Raw genomic sequence first — 16,690 nt, 5'->3', positions numbered from 1 at the left:
CTTTTGTAAAGAAATTGGTGTGAGTTAGGAACTCTGTAGTACCTATCAGGCTTGACTGGGGCTGGAGGCAGGGAATCCGGATTAAGGCAAGCCTCCGAATTAACATCAGGTATGTCCAAGACAGGAGGTATCGCCAGAGGCCTGTGCTGGGGTAGTAGAAGAAATTCCCTAAGCCTTTTCTTTGAATCTGAAAAATCCTGGCCTTCCCAATGGAAGTGTTCCCTCAAGGTATGCAAGGTTTCCCCGAATGAGAAATCCTCTGGGGGGGGGATACAGAAGGAATGGACTGTTCTGCATCAGAATCTTCAAAAGGGGAGTACGAATGCTCCTCTTCATTAGAATGTTCTGAAATAATGGAGCCCTGGTCAGAAGAGGGAGATTCTTCCTCCACTCTGGGTCTCTTGTCCGGTGGGGGTTGTGAACCCCTGATAAGAGTAATTAAATCCTCAGCCATTTTGAGCATCTGCTTTTTAGGCATGGGGCCTGTAGATGGGGCCTGTGCAACAGGCCTCTGGGAGTGCATGGCTGATTTAGACTTAGTAAAGGCCTTGATGGAAAAGGAAGAAGAAGGTCTGAAGACACCATGGGTGGAAGTAGATCTGTCCACATTAAGAGGTTCAACACTCACCGTGGCTTCGGTAGCTGTAGTCAGGGTGTGGGCCGAGGAACCTGCGGTCTCGGGTACAGAGGACACCGCCAGAAAAGCGTCGCCGGTAGTCAAGGGCTGCGTAGGCGCCTCACTGAGAACCGGACCACGTGTAGCCGGTCTTGGCCTGGTGTCGGTTGAGACCGCGGGCCTCGCGTGTCGGTCTTTGTCCTTGCGTTTTTTGGACAAAACGGTAGTTGGAGTCTCCGACGACATTTTATAGTTAAAAGCTTTACCGAAAAAGTGCTGGGCGAACTCCGCCCGACGCTTAATAGTGCGTTTATTAAAGGTAGCACAAAAGCGACAGCCCGAGACGTCATGGTCTGGGCCTAAACAAGGTATACAGAGGGAATGGAAATCCTTATGCGGTACTTGCTTCCCACAAGAAATACAATTGTTAACTTTGTCTGACATGGGTCTGAGGCAAGAAAAGTTCCCCCAACGGGGTACTTAGCTTTAAAGAAGACTTCGGTTTCCAAATTTTCGTAATTTCAGGAGCTGGCTGACCGGCACTTGCGAACTGCTTCTGCTTCGGCACAGGCAAAGACTGGAGAAAATGGCATCGGCCGTGTCTTATATACCCCTGTCGCACTGACGTCAGGGAAGAAGGTGACAACAACCGACGCCGGACCTAGACTTTGGAATTCGGCCGACCGAGGACCCGCCTGACAGCAGGAGAACCCATATGTAAGGACTGCAGCTGTATGCACGATGAACATCCAGGACTGCAACAGTGAATACACTCGAACATCTACATTTATGGTAAGTGCACACAAAGTACAGTTTTGTACCTACCATAAATGTAGATGTTCGAGTGCTAATACAGCTGCAGTAATAACATATAGGTTCTCTGCCGTCAGGCGGTCCCTCGGTCGGCCGAATTCCAAAGTCTAGGTCTGGCGTCGGTTGTTGTCGCTTCCTTTCCTGACGTCAGCGAGGCAGAAGTATAGAAGACACAGCTGACGCCATTTTCTTCAGTCTTTCTTGCCCCAGATGTCAGGTGCCCCCAGTAGGAAGACAATACATAAATTATATTTATATACATGCAATGCAATGAAATCAAAAAACAGTAGTTGCAAGCAAATATACCATAGAAGGATAACCCAAACAGGTTGTATAAAGAGGGGTTAGGTCCTAAGCCTTTACCAAGAGGGAAAGGAGGGAGGGAAATCTGTACTGCAGCTGTATTAGCACTCGAACATCTACATTTATGGTAGGTACAAAACTGTACTATGTTTATCGTGCATACAGCTGCAGTAATAACATATGGGTAGAATCCCAAAGCTACGCACAGGGTGGTAGGCACTAGGTAGAACTGGGATGAGCCAGAATGTCCTGCAACACAGCAGTAGCAAAGCCTGCTCTAGTTATGGAATATAAAGGCAGGTGGAAGTGTCTTGTGAAGGTATGCACAGAAGTCCAAGTGGCTGCCTCCAAAATATCTTTGGTAGGAACTCCTCTGAGGAAGGCTGTAGAGGTAGCTGTGGCCCTGGTGGAGTGGGATCTGATGCCTGTAGGGACAGATTTTCCATGATAGGAGTAACAAAACCGTATGCAGTGGCCTATCCATTTTGAAATTGTCTGTTTGGTCACTGGCTTCCCTTGAGCTCCTACAGCATAGGACACAAAAAGTTGTTGTGATTTCCTAAAAGGCTTTGTTCTGTCCAAGTAATAACGTAGCTGTCTATGGATGTCTAAAGAGTGTAGCAGCCTTTCCCCTTTGTTTTGAGGATTGGGGTAAAAGGTAGGCAAGTGTATGGCTTGATGTAAAGCTACCCTGGATACCACTTTAGGCATAAACGAAGGGTTGGTTCGAAGGGAAACCCTGTCCTGATGGAAAATGAGAAAGGGCTGCACAGCCATGAGGACTTGTAGTTCCGAAACCCTACAAGCTGAGGTAATGGCCAGAAGGAAGGCTCTTTTCCAGGACAAATGTTGCAAATCTGTTGAGGCAGCTGGTTCAAAGAGAGGCAATGTTAATTTTTCTAGAATATAATTAAGATCCCAGGCTGGTACTGGTTGTTTCCTTGGTGGTCTTATATTCTTAGCCCCTCTGAGGAACTGTCTTAAGAGTGGGTGAGAGAATAAGGGTGGATCTGTGTTGAATTCTGCAGAAATGGCTGAGGCATGGATTTTTATGGAGGAAAATGAGAGTCCACTGTTCAGCAGCTCAGCTAGATACTGTAATACCCGAGGCAAATTTAGTTTTGTAGGATCCTGGCCTTTCTTCTCATTCCAAGAGCAAAACCGTTTCCATTTTGCTGAGTAAGCCTTTCTAGTAGATGGCCTTCTGGCCTCCAAAATGACATCCTGTACCTCTTTGGAGAGTAAGGTCTGTTGAGGTGTTAAGGAATTTTCCATGCAGCGAGATTGAGTGTTTTCAGCTGACTGTGAAGAGTTTTGTAGTTGTGCTGAGTCAGCAGAAGAGGCATTAGAGGTAGGGACCAGGGAGGAGTATGTGTTAGGCTCCTCAGGAGTGGGTACCAGTGTTGTCTTGGCCAGTCTGGAGCAATCAGTATCATCTTTGGTCTGTCTGCTCTTGCTTTCAAGAGCACCTTGGGCAGAAGAGGCAGAGGTGGGAAAGCGTAAACTGTCCATGCTGTCCAACTGAATGAAAGGGCGTCCACTCTCCAGGCCTTTGGATGAAAGGTCCTTGAACAAAACTTTTCCAATTGATGATTCCTGTGGGAGGCGAAGAGATCTATGTCTGGCCTCCCCCACGCTTGGATTATCTTTGTAAACACTTGAGGATGCAACTTCCATTCATGTGGATCTGTCATATTTCTGCTTAGATTGTCTGCCAGCGTGTTTTCCAAACCTGGCAAGTACTGTGCTTGAAGTTTGATTTGCCATTCCTTGTTTGTTTATGTACCACATAACTGTGGTGTTGTCTGTTCTTATCAATAATTATCCTGGATGCAGGAGATCCTTGAAAGCTGTAACTGCATTTATCACTGCTATCATTTCTTTTTGATTGATGTGAAGGTGCTTTTCCTTTTAGGACCATTTGCCCTGAATGCACCTGTCTGTCATGTGCGCCCCCTAGGTGTAATCTGAGGCGTCTGTTGTGATGACTTGATTTGCTTGAGGCTTGCAGAATGGGAGACCTGTGTTTGTTTGACATGCTTGAGCCCACCATAGAAATTCCTTTTGCAAACATGGAATTATTGGTATTATTGTTTCCAAACTGTGGCTGTGTTGAGACCATAGATTTTTTAGGTACCATTGAAGTTTCCTCATATGCAACTTTGCACATGGGATTAAAAGAATGCAAGATGCCATGAAGCCCAGAGCCTGCAGGATTTTCCTTGCAGTAAGCCTGGTACAATTTGCTAGCATTTTGAAGTACTGAGTTAGTTGCCTCTGCTTTTCTGGCGTAAGATAGGCCATCTGGGTGTTTGTATCCAAGTTGGCACCCAGGAAAGTTATTTTCTGAGCTGGTGTTATCCTGGATTTCTCTTTGTTGATTGTGTATCCCAGAGCATTCAGTAACCGTGTTGCATAAGCCAGATGTTCCAAAAATATGCGCTTGCTGTCCGCTTGGATCAGGCAGTCGTCCAAATAAGGGTAAATTTGTATCCCTTGAAGTCTGCAGTAGGCAATTACTGATGCCAGGCATTTCGTGAATACTCTGGGCACAGTACATAAGCCAAAGGGCAATGCAGAGAGTTGATAGTGGATTGAACCTGCAAGAAATCTGAGGTATCTTCTGCAGCTTTGTCTGATACGGAGATGCAGGTATGCCTCCTTGAGGTCCAATGTTACCAGCCAAAACCCCTTGCCCAGCATGGGAAGAAGCTGCTGTAATGTGAGCATCTTGAATTTTGGTACGAGTAAGAATGTGTTTAGGATGGATAAGTCCAAAATGGGTCTCCAGTCGGTTCCTTTCCTTGGTACCAGAAATAGCCTGGAATAAAAACCTTGACCTTGTTCGTGAGTAGGTACCTCTTGAATAGCTTTCATGTCTATGAGCTTTGAAATTTGTAGTAGTGCCTCTGCCCTTTGATTGTGTGGCAGGTTTGGCATGCCTCTCATTTTTTGGGAGAGTGTGAAAATGAAATCTGTAGCCTCTGTTTATAACGTCCAGGATCCATTTGTCTGTTGTGACCATATGCCAATTTCTTGTAAATAATGCCAGCTTTCCTCCCAAGGGTGCTGCCAGCTGAGACTTGCTTGGCATGGAAAGGAGGAAGTCATTGGGTTTCTTTCCTGTATTGCTGTTCATTGTTTTCGCCACCTCTTGGTGCTGGAGTTTGCCATTGCCTGCCTCTATATGATCCTTGTGATTGCCCTCTGCCCCTTGTGCGCCTATGTCTACCTCTTTGGGGCCTGTCCGTGGCTGGAAAGGACCAGTTTTTAGAAGGCCAATTTCTGCTAAAACGTGGTGGTTGAACCTGTAGAAAAGCTTTGACAGTTTGCATAGATTTGGCTTTTTCTTCCATTTTCCGTAGTATCTCCTCAGCATCAGTACCAAATAGCACATCCTTTTGTAAAGGAGCATCTAGTAATTTAGCTTTCACATGATCAGGCAAGATTTGTTCCCTAAGCCATGCATGCCTACGAATGACTGATCCTGTAACAGCAGCTCTACTTGAGGCCTCTAGGGCATCATAACCACATTGTAAAGTGTGTTTACCCACTTGTTCTGCACTATGCATCATATCCTGCAACTCCTTCAAATCTGGTTGTTCAGGTTGAGACATTTTATTTCTTAATTGTGATAACAGAAACTGATGATATTTAAGCATATCAAACTGACAATTTAATGCCCTTATGGCTAGGGTGGCCGAGGTATATACCTTTATCCCCCACCTTTCTAAGGATCTTGACTCTCTTTCGGAAGGTAGTGGATTCTTAGCAGTAGAGGCCTTCATTCCCTTGGGCCCTTGAGAAATGGTTTCAGGGTCAGCATTATGGCTTTTGAAAAGAAATTGGTGAGAGTTAGGAACTCTGTAGTACCTATCAGGCTTGACTGGGGCAGGAGGCAGAGAATCCGGGTTAAGGCAAGCCTCCGAATAAACATCATCAAGTACATCCAAGACAGGAGGTATCGCCAGAGGTCTGTGTTGAGGCAACAAAATAAATTCCCTCAGTCTTTTCTTGGAATCAGAAAAGTCTTGGCCTTCCCAATGGAAGTGTTCCCTCAAAGTGTACAAGGTTTCCCCAAAAGAATAATCCTCAGGAGGAGATACAGAAAGAATGGATTGCTCTGCATCAGAATCTTCAAAAGGGGAGTAAGAGTTTGTTCCTCTACATCAGAGTGTTCTGAAATAATGGAGCCCTGATCAGAAGAGGGAGAATCTTCCTCCACTCTGGGCCTCTTGTCAGGAGGGGGTTGGGAGCCCCTGATAAGAGTAATTAAATCCTCAGCCATTTTAAGCATCTGTTTTTTAGGCATGGGGCCTGTGGATGGGCCCTGTGCAACAGGCCTCTTGGGATGCCTGGCTGATTTGGATTTAGTAAAGGCCTTAATGGAAAATGAAGATGAGGGTCTAAAGACACCATGGGTGGGAGTGGACCTGTCCACATTAGGAGACTCAACGCTCACAGTGGCTTCGGTGGTTGTAGTCTGGGTATGGGCCGAGGTGCGTGCGGTCTCGGGTACAGAAGACCCCGCCAAAGAAGTGTCGTCTGTAGTCAGGGACTGCATAAGCGTCTCGCTGAGAACCGGACCACGTGTAACCGGTTTTGGCGTGGTATTGGTGGAGACCGCGGACCTCGCATGTCGGTCCTTGCCCTTGCGTTTTTTGGACAAAACTGTAGTCGGAGTCTCCGACGACATTTTATAATCAAATGCTGTACCAAATAAATGTTGGGCGAACTCCGCCCGACGCTTGATAGTGCGTTTATTGAAAGTAGTACAAAAGCGGCAGCCCGAGACGTCATGGTCTGGGCCTAAACAAGGTATGCAAAGGGAATGGAAATCCTTATGCGGTATTTGCTTCCCACAAGAAATACAATTGTTAAGTTTTTCTGACATCAGTCTGAGGCAAGAAAAGTTTCCCCAATGGGGTACTTAGCTTTAATGAAGACTTCGGTTTCCAAATTTTTCATAAATTCAGGAGCTGGCCGACCGGCACTTGCGAACTGCTTCTGCTTCGGGCACCGTGCGGCAAAAAAGACTGAAGAAAATGGCGTCGGCTGTGTCTTGTATACTCCTGCCTCGCTGACGTCAGGAAAGGAAGCGACAACAACCGACGCCGGACCTAGACTTTGGAATTCGGCCGACCAAGGGACCACCTGACGGTAGAGAACCCATATGTTATTACTGCAGCTGTATGCACGATGAACATCTGTACTATGTTCTTCGTGTTTCACTGTTGCAGTCATCACACTTGGGTTGATTCCCAAAGCTGAAGAAACAGGTGGAGGCAGTCAAGAAGAGTTGGGGCTGGCAAGAATGCCCTGCAGGACTGCGGTTGCAAAGCCTGCCCTGGATTTGGAAAAGACAGGCAGGTGGTAATGCTTGGTGAGGGTATGAACAGAACTCCATGTTGCAGCCTCCAGGATGTCCCTGGTAGGGACCCCTCTGAGAAAAGCTGCAGTGGTGGAAGTTGCCCTAGTGGAATGTGTTCTGACCCCCTGTGGGGGTGGTTTCCCGTGGTGTTTGTAACAGAAATGGATACAGTGTGCCATCCATTTGGAAATGGTTTGTTTTGATATGGCCCTACCCTCTGCCCCTGCTGAAAATCTGACTAGTAACTGGTTAGATTTCCTAAAGGACTTAGACCTATCCAGGTAAAATCTGAGGTGTCTGTGCACACCTAAAGAGTGCAGGATCCTTTCCTCCTTATTTTGAGGTTTAGGGAAAAAGGTGGCCAAATAAACAGATTGGTTGAGACCCACAATGGACACTACTTTAGGCATGAAAGTTGGGTTAGTCCTGAGAGAGACCATGTCAGCATGAAAAATGATGAAGGGTTCCACAACCATGAGTGCTTGTAGCTCGAACACTCTCCTAGCTGAAGTGAAGGCCAGAAGCAAGGCTGTTTTCCAAGAAAGGAATTTTAACTCTGCTGAAGCTGCAGGCTCAAAGGGGGTAGCGTGAGCTTTTCCAGTAAAAAGTTAAGGTCCCAGGCAGGGGTGGGTGCTCTCCTAAGGGGCCTTAAGTTATTAGCCCCTCTCAGGAACTGTTTGATGAGAGGGTGGGAAAATAGAGGTGGCTCAGTATTATGATGAGCTGAGATGGCAGAGGCATGAATCTTAATGGAGGAGAAGGATAGGCCTCTGTGGAGTAGCTCTGCAAGGTAATTCAGGATTAGAAATAAGGAGGGTGCTGCTCTGTCCTTCCCCTGAGACTGATTCCAAGAACAATATCTTTTTCACTTTTCAGCATAGGATTTCATAGTACTAGGCTTTCTGGCTTCAAGAATGACATCCAGCACCTGTTTGCTGAGGGTTGCTGGTGGTGTATTCAAGGGATAAGCCAGGCTGCAAGGTTTAGGGATTGCAATTGTGGATGCAAAATCTGTCCCTGCTGCTGAGACAGCAGGCTAGGAGTCTGGTGAAGGTGCCAAAGCGGCACTGTAGTTAGACTGTGCAAGAGTGGGTACCAGTGCTGGCGTGGCCAGTCTGGGGAAATAAGAATTGCCCCTGGTCTGTCCTGTTTTATCTTGAGTAGTACTTTTGAGAGGAGGGGCAGAGGGGGAAAGGTATAAATTGAGAGGTTTTCCCATTGAAAGGATAGGGTATCCACCTTCCAGGCTCTGCTGTGGGGGTTCCTGGTGCAGAATTTGCTCAACTGCTGGTTTTCGGGGGAGGCAAATAGGTCCACCTCTGGATCAGAAGGTTGAAGGTGCTGGGCTCCAATTTCCATTCGTATGGGTCTAGGAGATTTCTGCTTAAGTCATATGCCAGTGAATTTTATTTGACTGGCAGGAATTGAGCTAGTAGTTGCACTTGGTTGCTCAAGGCTGTGTTCCACAGGGCCATGGCTAACCTGCAGAGTGGGTAAGAATGGGTCCCCCCCCTGCTTGTTTATGCACCGCATAACTGTGGTGTTGTCCGATTTTATAAGCAGTTGCCCTAGAAGGATTACGTATTTGAAGGCTGTCAAAGCATTCTGTACAGCTAGCATCTCTTTATGATTGATGTGCAGGAGAATCTGGGCTAGGTTTAGTGGCCCTGAATGTATTTGCCTGCCATTTGAGCTCCCCATGCATAGCCTGATGCATCTGTTGTCAGGGTTTGGGCGGTGAGGGGTTGAGTGAAAAGCAGTCCCTTGTTGTGGTTGCATGCTTCTGCTCACCAAAGGAACTCTGCCCTTAGACAAGGTATGATTGGAATGACTGCTTCCAGGTCCTGAGAATGCTGGCACCAAAGACCAAGTACCACTGAAGTTTCCTTATATGCAGTCTTGCATATGGAATTAGTAGAATACAGGAGGCCATGAACCTTAGGGCTTGCAGTATTTTTCTTGCAGACAGCTGGGTTCTGGTGGCCATTTGTTTGAAGTAGTTTGTCAGATAGACCTCTTTTGCTGAATTGAGAAAAGCCATCTGGGAAGTTCTATCCAAACCTCCTCCCAGGAATACAATCTTTTGACTGGACACCAGTTGTGATTCCTTTTCGTTGATTGTGTACCCCAATGAAGTTAGAAGGATTTTTACAAATGTCAGGTGCTGAAGTAGCAACTCCCGACTACCTGCCTGAATTGGGTAGTCGTCCAAGTATGGGAAAATTTGGATATTTCTCTGCCTGCAGAATGCAATGGCTGGAGCCAGGCACTTTGTGAATACTCTTGGCACAGTAGATAAGGCAAAGGGAAGTGCAGAGAACTGATAGTGCATAGAGCCTGCCTTGAAGCATAGATATTTTCTGTAAGACTCCCTTATGGGGATGTGCAGATAAGCTTCTTTTAAGTCTAGAGTGACTAACCAGGCATCCTTGGCTAGCACGAGGAGAAGCTGTTGCAGGGAAAGCAGCTTGAATTTTGGGACCACCAGAAAGGTGTTGAGAGTGGACAGATCCAGGATTGGGCGCCAAGAGCCCCATTTTCTGGGCACCAGGAAAAGTCTGGAGTAGTAAAGTACATTTGTGTACACTTACCATAAATGTAGATGTTCGAGTGTATTCACTGTTGCAGTCATTTCATTTGGGTAATCTGCTTGCCGGTAACCCTCAGTCGGCCTGATTACCAAAGTCTTGGGTCCTGCGTCGGTTGCTGTCCCTTCTTCCATGTCTACCCCTACGTCCGGTTACCACCTATGGACGAAATACACAGGGCTTTAAGAATATTATACACAGACATTGGAATGTGCTTAAGGCGGATCAGAAATTGAACTCTTTTCTTCAAGACATATGTTCTTTTTCATTTAGAAGGGGACAGACTATTGGTTCCAAATTTAGTCATTACAAGAGGGTTGGTCTTGATTATTTTGCTTCCACCCAGTTGTCTCTTACAGGCAAACCTATTGTAGGGTGCATTCCATGTGGACATTGTTCATTTTGTACTCGTGTTTCACACACTAGGGAATTTAGTAGCAGAAACACCTCTGAGGTCTTTGATATTAAATTTTGGGCCAACTGCAACACTGAGTGGGTCATCTATTTGGTGACCTGCACTTGTTCTGCTTTCTATGTTGGACAGACCTCTAGGGCTTTTCGTCTCAGAATTTGTGAACATTTGAGTGATATTAAGAACAAACGCATTAGTAATGCATTATATAAACATAGTTTAAAACATGCATCAGCTTCTTTTAAATTTGTTACTATTGACTGCATTAAGGGCAGATGTAAAGATAAACATTATTGGCATGAATTACTTTACTCCAAGGAGAGAAAATGGATTATAAAACTTGGAGCTTTGTTCCCACCTGGTCTTAATGACCAATTCTGAATGAAGCTTGTTGATTGGTCCTTATGTGAGGTTCTACTATATAAATGTATTTGTACTGATACTTTATCTTTTTACTATTTGAATTTCACTGAAGAAGGCTCTGTGGAGCCGAAACCGGTTTGATTGTTTTTGTTACATCAGATTCATAGGGGGATTGGTCCTTCTTATGTTAATAAATATTTTCGTATTTGGCACTTGCCAACACTTGCTGGCTTGTATGTTTTTTTGGACTTTGCCTGTTTTGCCGTGCAAGGGTTCCACGGGCACCTGCTTTGTGTATGGATCCTTCTTCCATGATGTCAGGTCGTCAGGGGTATAAAACATGCAGCCAATGCCATTACATCAGTATTTCTTGCCCCAGATGACAGGTGACCCCTAATGGGAAGGAATTAAATATGAAGTACAATGATATACCTCCAACAACAAAGCAAATGTACCAAAAAGGCTTTTAAGCATAGTAAAGGAAAGTAGAGGTATAGCCAAAAAGAAGTTAGGGGGCTGGAGGGAGGGTAACCAGGACTGCAACAGTAAATACACTCAAACATCTACATTTATGGTAAGTGTACACAAATGTACTATGTTCTTCATGTTTCACTGTTGCAGTCATTACATTTGGGTAGATTCCCAAAGCTATGGTTGGGAGGAGGAATTTAGATAGCATTAGGACCAGCTATAAGGCCCTGCAAGACTGCAGTGGCAAAGCCAGCTCTGGATTTAGAGAAAATTGGCAAATGATAATGCTTGGTGAAAGTATGCACAGAACTCCAGGTAGCAGCTTCTAGGATGTCCCTGGTAGGGATGCCTCCGAGAAAGGCTGTAGAGGTAGATGCAGCCCAGGTGGAGAGAGGTCTGATCCCCTGGGGGATAGGTTTTCCATGGTGCTTATAGCAGAAATTAATGCAATGGCCTATCCATTTAGAAATGGTTTGCTTTGAAATAGCCTTCCCCACTGCCCCTGCAGCAAATGTCACCAGCAGTTGTTCAGATTTCCTTTGAGGTTTAGTCCTGTCCAAGTAGAATCTAAGTTGTCTGTGCACATCTAAGGAATGCAGTATCTGTTCCCCTTTGTTCTGTGGATTGGAAAAGAAGGTTGGCAAATGAATGGACTGATTAACAGCCACACTGGATACCATCTTGGGCTTGAAGGATGGACTGGTTCTGAGGGACACCCTGTCCGCATGAAAGATGATGAAAGGCTCCACTGCCATAAGGGCCTGTAATTCAGATACCCTTCTAGCTGAAGTGATTGCTAAAAGGAAAGCTGTTTTCCAAGAAAGAAATTTTAAGTCTGCAGTAGCAGCTGGCTCGAAAGGAGGTAGAGTGAGTTTCTCCAAAACAAAGTTAAAGTCCCAGGCTGGGGTTGGAGATCTCCTGGGTGACCTCAAATTTTTGGTCCCTCTGAGGAACTGCTTGAGCAGTGGATGAGAGAAAAGGGGAGGTTCTGTGTTATAATGAGCTGAAATGGCTGAGGCGTGGATTTTAATGGAGGAAAAAGGCCCTTGTGAAGCATCTCAGTTAAGTATTGTAAAATCTGACGTAAATTGGGTGCTGCTGTGCTCATCCCTTGAGAATGGTTCCAGGCACAGAATCTTTTCCATTTTTCAGTATAAGATTTTCTAGCACTAGGCCTCCTTGCCTCTAAAATGATATCCATCACAGGTTTACTGAGGGATGGTAAAGGAGAGATTATGTAATTAGCCAGGCTGCAAGGTTCAGTGTTAGAAGCTGAGGGTGCAGAATCTGGTTCTCCTGCTGAGACAACAAGGAAGGAGTCTGAGGCAGGTGCCATGGGGATAACCGTGACACTGCGCAGGAGGGGGTACCAGTGTTGGCGCGGCCAGTCTGGGGCAATCAAAATCATCCTTGGTTTGTCCTGTTAGATTTTTAGTAGTACTTTGGAGAGCAGAGGCAGAGGGGGGGGAAGGCATAGGCTGATAGGTTTTTCCAGCTGAAGGACAGAGCATCCACTTTCCAGGCTTGTTTGTGGGGTGTCCTTCTGCAAAATTTGACGAATTGGTAGTTTTGGGGAGAGGCAAACCAGGTCTATATCTGGGCACCCCCATTTGCTTGTCAACATGTTGAAAATCCTTGGTTCCAGTTTCCACTCGTGTGGGTCCATGAGGTTTTTGCTTAGTCCGTTTGCCAGTGTATTTAATTTTCCTGGCAGGAATTGAGCTTGTAGGTGCACTTGGTAGGTCAAGGCTGTGTTCCACAATGCCATGGCTAGTCTGCAGAGGGGGTAAGAATGTGTACACCCCTGCTTGTTTATGTACCACATAACAGTGGTGTTTGTCTGTCTTTACCATTAGTTGTCCTGGAAGAATGTGGTCCTTGAAGGCTGTCAGAGCATTCAGCACAGCTAACATTTCTTTTTTGACTGATATGCAGGTGCATTTGACTTGGGTTCCATTTGCCCTGAATGCACTTTCCTGCCAGATGAGCCCCCCATGCATAGTCTGATGCGTCTGTTGTTATGGTTTGGGCGGCAGGGGGTGGTGTGAAAGGTAGTCCCTTGTTTTGGTGGCAGGCTTCTGCTCACCAAAGGAACTCTAGGGGTACGCAAGGTATGATAGGAATCATTGCTTCTAGATCCTGAGAATGTTGACACCATAGGCTTTTTAGATACCACTGTAGTTTCCTCATATGCAGTCTTGCATATGGAATTAGAAGAATGCAGGAGGCCATGAATCCCAAGGCTTGCAGTATTTGTCTTGCAGATAACAGGTTTTTGTGGCCACTTGTTTGAAGTAGGCTGTCAAATGAATTTGTTTCTCTGGCATGAGGTAAGCCATCTGGGAAGTTGTATTCAAGCTTGCTCCAGGAATATAACTTGTTGACAGGGTACCAGGTGTGACTTCTTTTCGTTTATGGTGTACCCCAGACAAGTTAGAACCCTTTGTACAAAGGCCAGATGATTCAAAAGTATGTCCTGGCTTTCTGCCTGAATTAGACAATTGTCCAGGTATAGGTATATTTGAATATTTCTTTGTCTGCAAAATGCAATAACTGGAGCTAGGCACTTTGTGAATACCCTGGGTGAAGTAGATAAGCCAAAGGGCAGTGCAGAGAACTGATCGTGCGTATAGCCTGCTTTGAAGTGTAGGTATCTTATGCAAGATTCCCTGATTGGGATGTGCAGGTATGCTTCTTTTAAATCTAGTGTTGTCAACCAGGCATCTTTGCCTAGTATAGGAAGTAATTGGTGAAGAGTCAGCATCTTGAATTTTGGAATCTCCAAAAAGGTGTTTAGAGTAGATAGAACGCCATGAATTGTCTTTTTCTGGGTACCAGGAAAAGTCTTGAGTAGAAACCTTGTCCCTTTTCCTCTTCTGGTACCAGTCGAATAGCCCCCCCCCTCAATGCTTAAGAGAGAAAGTACTTGTTTTTGGGCCTCTGCCCACTGATTTGGGGGTAGGTCCAGCCACTCGCTTGGTGTTGGCAACATGTGGAAGTGAAATCTGTATCCCTGGGACACTATTGAAAACCCATTTGTCCTGGGTAATAGTTCCCAATTCTTTGCATGAAGAGCAATCTTCCCCCCAAAGGGGCAGTCAGTTGATAAGTGCTTGGAAATTTTAAAAGTCATTGAGACAGTTTTCCATAGGGGGAGTCTTATTATTCCCAGATTTGGAAGTGGAGGCCCCCCACTGCTTAGTTCTGTGTGTCCCCTGGGACTGAAACCTGGGTTTTTTGCTGTGTCTGGGTTTAGCTTGAGAAGACCTGGAAGGGGCTGGAAAGGACCAATTCTTAGAGGGCCAATGCCTACTAAATCTAGGAGGCTGAACTTGTAAAAAATCTTTAACAGTTTGCATAGCTTTAGCTTTATCTTCCATCTTTTTAAGAACATCCTCAGCCTTGTTGCCAAACAGGCGGTCCTGATTTAAGGGAGCATCCAACAATTTAGCTTTAACATGATCAGGCAAAGATTGCTCCTTAAGCCAAGCATGCCTTCTAAGCACAGACCCAGTAACAGCAGCCGTGCAAGAGGCCTCAAATGAATCAAAACCACATTGCAAAGTATGTTTTCCAACTTGTTCAGCAGAATGCATTAAATCCTGTAATTCTTTATTTTCCACACAGTCAGGAATTAATATAATTTTCTGTTTAAGGAATCCAATAACATGTTGCTGATACTTTAACATAATAAACTGGCAGTTTAAAGCCCTAATGGCCAAGGTTGCAGAAGTGTAATCCTTCTTACCCCATCTATCCAGCACCCTGGAGTATCTATCAGAAGGGGGTAGGATTTTTAGCAGTAGAAGCCTTAATGCCCTTGTGTCCCTGTGAAATAGTCTCTGGATCTGCAATAGGATTTTTAAAAAGGAACTTGTGGGACTCACGGACCCTGTAGTATCTGTCAAGTTTTCTGGGAGCAGGAGGCAAGGAATCAGGGGCCAAACTACATTCCGAAAAAGCATCAACAATGCCTAGAGTACAAGAGAAATAGCTAAAGGCCTATGCTGAGGTAGGAGAAGGAAATCCCTAAACCTCTTTTTTTAAATCGGAAAAATCCTGGCTTTCCCAGTGGAAATGCTCCCTTAGAGTATGTAAGGTTTCCCCAAAAGAAAAATCCTCAAGAGGGGAAAGCAGAGGGAATGGAGTCCTCTGTATCAGAAATTTCATAAGTAGTTAAGTGCAAATCCAGATCATCAGAAGAATCAGAAAAAACAGAATCCTGGTCAGAAGATTCATAATCAACTTCAGTCTTAGGTCTCTTGGAAGGGGGGGGGGGTTGGCTGCCCCTGATTAGAGTTATTAGATCTTTAGCCATTCTTATTTGTTTTTTAGACACAGAGGCCTGATCATGTGGCCTGGGCGTCGTTTTTTTTGGAATGGTTTGAGATTTAGGCCTAAGTAAAGAAGGAGGCGTCTGTTTAATATGCAAGTCCGTAGGCCTGAATACACCCTCAGAAGCCGGTGCCTGCACAGCTGCTCCGGACCCATCCAAGGTAGAGACATCAGCGGGTTCCATAGTTGAAGCATCTCGTGGCATACCGGACTCCAAATGGGTCTCAGGAGAGGCCTGCGAATCAGAAGTGGCAGGTGTCAGGGGCTGCGAAAGTGCCTTACTGAGTTCCGGCGAACTGGCTTAGGAGAATGGTTGTCGGCAGTTTTGGACCTCGTCAGCCTGTCTCTGTCTATCTTTGCGTTTTTTCAGAATCCCAGTAGTGAGATGGCTAACAGACAACATTTCTGGATAATTAAACAGAGAACTGAAATATTTAGAGGCGAAAATATACCGACGACAGATAGTGCGCTGATTGAATAAGGTACAAAACGGACAGCAAGGTACGTCATGGTCAGGGCCTAGGCAAGGAATAAAGTACGAATGAAAATCTTTATGAGGTATTTGCTTTCCACAAGTAATGCAATTATTAACTTTTACTGACATCGGTAAGGAGCAAGAAAAAGTTTCCCCAACGGGGTACTCAGCTTTTAAGTTTAAGACTTCAGTTCTGAAACTCGAAAACGAAAATTTCAGGAGTTAGCCGACTGGCACTTGCGAACTGTTTCTGCTTCAGGCACCGCATGGTAAGAAAGACTGATGTAATGGCGTCGGCTGCATGTTTTATACCCCCGACGACCTGACGTCATAGAAGAAGGGACAGCAACCAATGCAGGACCCAAGACTTTGTTAATCAGGCCGACTGAGGGCTACCTGCAAGCAGATAACCCAAATGTAATGACTGCAACAGTGAAACACGAAGAACATCCCTGCCCCCTTTGTTCTACTGGAACAGGTTGAATAGCTCTGATTTTGAGCAGGGAAAGTACATGCTTTTGAGCCTCTGCCCACTGGTTTGGCGGAAGGTCAGGAAACACACTTGGTTTTGGCAGTGTATGTTAGTAGAATCTGTACCCCTGGGATACGATGCTTAAGACTCATCTGTCCTGAGTAATAGACATCCAGTTTTTTGCATGAATGTTAAGTTTTCCTCCTAGGGGCACAAGTAATTGGGTAAGGCTGGGAAGGATAATTGAAAAGTCATTGTGAACTTTTTCCATAAGGGGGCGGCTTGCCACTCCCTGTTTTTGAGGTGGGGGCACTCCACTGTTTAGATCTCTGCATACCCTGAGACTGGATGGCCTGTTTCCCCTGGGTTTGGTCTGAGAAGGCTGAAGGGACTGGAAAGGACCAGTTTTAAAAGGCCAATGCCTACTGAATCTAGGTGGTTGCACTTGTAAGAATTCTTTAACAGTTTGCA

At 45.5% G+C, this 16,690-nt stretch overlaps 1 protein-coding gene across 1 annotated transcript in view; it reads right to left on the bottom strand.

Moving 5' to 3' along the window:
- Nucleotides 1-16,690, bottom strand: part of SPTAN1 (spectrin alpha, non-erythrocytic 1) — a gene marked incomplete in the record, with an annotated part of 2,849,969 nt that overhangs the window by 945,888 nt on the left and 1,887,391 nt on the right.

This window comes from Protopterus annectens, chromosome 16.part0 (genome assembly GCF_019279795.1).
Source record: "Protopterus annectens isolate FY-2018-M chromosome 16.part0, PAN1.0, whole genome shotgun sequence".
Lineage (NCBI taxonomy): Eukaryota > Metazoa > Chordata > Ceratodontiformes > Protopteridae > Protopterus > Protopterus annectens.
Note: the sequence above shows the minus strand (reverse complement) of the source record. Positions and strands in the feature narration are given on the sequence as shown.